Here is a 2,697-nt window from a genome sequence, read left to right on the forward strand (position 1 = left end):
GAAATGCCTTAAAATGCAAGATTAGGTCCTAAAACATGCTGCCAAGTGATTATTTTGTGTTTAAATGTCCAAAAAGTATTTTATATGAATATTTAAAAAATAACTTTTCTTTCCTTGTCTTTAATTCTCATCGTGTGATAAGGTCTGGACTAACTCGGGATACTGTGACCTGGAAAATTTACAAAGAAGCCTCAGCAGACATGAACGATCAGCAACGGTTCTTTAAGAACTCTTGGAAATTCAAGGATCGATTTGTCATTGGATGAGCAACGGAGACTAAACATGAGCGTCCACAACGCAAAGGTGAGCGAAAACCGAGATATAAACATGGACTTAATTTATGGTGGTGGTTAAGTTTTTGTTTTTAAAAATAAGATGCGGATAAGTAGAGAAATTCAAGTATTTAATAACTACATTTTTGGGCTTAAAGTATGGATTTGTAGTATGAAAAAGTACTTTTATCATTTTGAAAGACAAGAATTGTTTGAAGCATCACAATTTAAAGTTTAGAAAGTAACATAAATGCAAGTTTATGCCACAAAACAAGTGAATAATTTGTGCTAAAAACTCCAAAAAATAATTTATCTGAATATTTTAAAAAATATCACCAAAAGAAGTAAGACTTTAGTCTTACTATTGCAAATAATGCGAAAAACGTCCCTTAAATGCCTCAAAATGTAAGTTTATGTCACAAAACAAAAAAAAGTGAATCAGTTGTGCTAAAGAAAAAATATTTTATATGAATATTTAAAAAATCACCCAAAACATGCCTTACTATAGGTAGCGGAGGTACCAGGTGTTACCAGGTGAGGGTTTTCACTTTTTTTTAATATAGCTGAATAAACCTTTAATGACATGTATGAGTTTCATTATGAGCTCTTCATGTGGCTGGATGGCGCAGAGGAATAGCACACAGACTGTGAATCTGTGGACCTGGGTTCAATCTCTGGGCTGGGCAACAGTAGTTATACTCTGCACTTAGTACTTTGGCTTTTTTTTTAAGAGCATGAACTAGTTTCACCAACCAGTAAAAGTTCCAAATGGGTCATTTTCCATGGCAATATAGCCCAGAGGATAAGTCCATGGACTTTGGTCCCAGGAGTGCAAGTTCAGATCCAGGCCTGGCTGATACAATTTTATTTTATTCCGGTACCAGGTGGTACCAGGTACCTGGTAACCAGGTATTTCCCCTAAATGCCTTAAAATGCAAGACTATGTCCTAAAACATGCTGCCAAGTGATAATTTTGTGTTTAAAAGTCCAAAAAGTATTTTATTTGAATATTTGAAAAATCACCCAAAACATGCCTTACTATAGCCTTACCATCGTGAAAAAATCCATAAAAATAAAAAGTCTCCGAAATGCCTTAAAATGCAAGATTATGTCCTAAAACATGCTGCCAAGTGATTATGTTGTGTTTAAAAGTCCAAAAAGTATTTTATTTGAATATTTCAAAAATCAAGTGAATATTTTGTGTTTGTTGGCCTTTTTTGTAACATTTGCACACATTTGATGTGATCAGTATTTGCAGCATAATTCAGTAGGAAAAGTTGCTTGTATTTTCCTTTAGCTGCACTGACAATTGTGTCCAGTGATCGTGTGAACCTACTCATTGATTAACTAATATGCCCGCAGTGTCACCTGGTGTTGTGCAAGGCGCTTGTGATTGGATAGCGGATACGTTCCCTATAAAACCGGAAGGAATTGGTAATAGTTTCCGTCCGGGTGATGGTTGCAACATGGCGTTGTGTGAAAGCACGGAGAGAGAGAGAAAAAAAAAAGTGTGCTCTTATTACGCCGGTACGTGTTTTCGTCTCTGGTTCTCTTCACTTTGGTGATTAATGCGTCATGTGAAGGACCGGTAGAGCTGACGGGCGCTTTGTTTAAAACCGTTCGTCAGCTGCTGAACGGTTGAGTGGGGCAGGCGGTTAGCGTGCTGAACAGTAGCGTGTTTGAGGCGCACTGTTTGCACATTTAAACCAACTTTGACTGCACGTATCGTTTCAGTCACCGTGTTATTCGGCTTCTAAATATCTGCAGGCTTGGTTTGGGTGGTCCAAACACCCTCATTCATGATTTAAGCGCGTATGTGTGCGAGTTCTCCCGTACACTTGATTAACTTGATCGAGTGAAGCCCTTCAGGTGTAGCAGCAGACCACTATCGCCATCACCTGGCCCGGTGGACTCAATGACTCCAAGAAGTCCGAAGCATCTGGTTTGTGTTACGTGAACGACATCATCCTGGCCATTTTTGAGCTACTCAAGTAAGCCATCTTTAAACCGTGAATTTTTTTTTTTTTTTTTTTTGAGGCCATGGTTTTTGAGCGCCCAGAGAGCAGTGTATGGGGACGGTGCCATGCTCAGATGGTAGTTGCACAGGTAGTAGTGTTATTGTATACTTTTTCTTTATTTGAGCATTTGTATGTAATGTTTTTATTTTATCTTGTGTTTCAGGCCAAAAGAAGCGGAGGTTAAACCAAGTTGTTCTACTCCTGATGATGGGACCTTAGTTGAAGCTTTTTTTTTTTTTTTTTTTTAAATGTGTATCTATGGACTTTGATTGAATGCATGTTGTGTTTTGCTATTAAAAGAATCAAAAGTTTTTGGGTTTAACTTGTTTTATTAAACTTACTGCTTTTTACTACTTTTTAACTAAAACTGAACTTTTTTTTTTTAAATTAAAACTTTAAAAAAAAAA

At 36.9% G+C, this 2,697-nt stretch overlaps 1 long non-coding RNA gene across 10 annotated transcripts in view; it reads left to right on the forward strand.

Annotated features, from left to right (window-relative positions):
- LOC107988671 (uncharacterized) overlaps nucleotides 1-2,590 on the forward strand; it is a 22,172-nt gene extending 19,582 nt beyond the window's left edge. For 4 of the 10 annotated variants that reach the window (XR_003049972.1, XR_003049976.1, XR_003049978.1 and 1 more), the window contains 3 exons: nucleotides 143-303; nucleotides 2,134-2,263; nucleotides 2,454-2,551. This is a non-coding gene — a long non-coding RNA (uncharacterized LOC107988671). Of the gene's footprint in view, nucleotides 1-142; nucleotides 304-2,133; nucleotides 2,282-2,309; nucleotides 2,379-2,453 lie in introns of all 10 variants that reach the window. The other 6 variants (XR_003049979.1, XR_003049973.1, XR_003049980.1 and 3 more) reach the window with 6 other exon arrangements.
- Nucleotides 2,591-2,697: the final 107 nt, after the last annotated feature.

The sequence above is a fragment of the Cynoglossus semilaevis genome, chromosome 6 (assembly GCF_000523025.1).
Source record: "Cynoglossus semilaevis isolate Cse_v1.0 chromosome 6, Cse_v1.0, whole genome shotgun sequence".
Lineage (NCBI taxonomy): Eukaryota > Metazoa > Chordata > Actinopteri > Pleuronectiformes > Cynoglossidae > Cynoglossus > Cynoglossus semilaevis.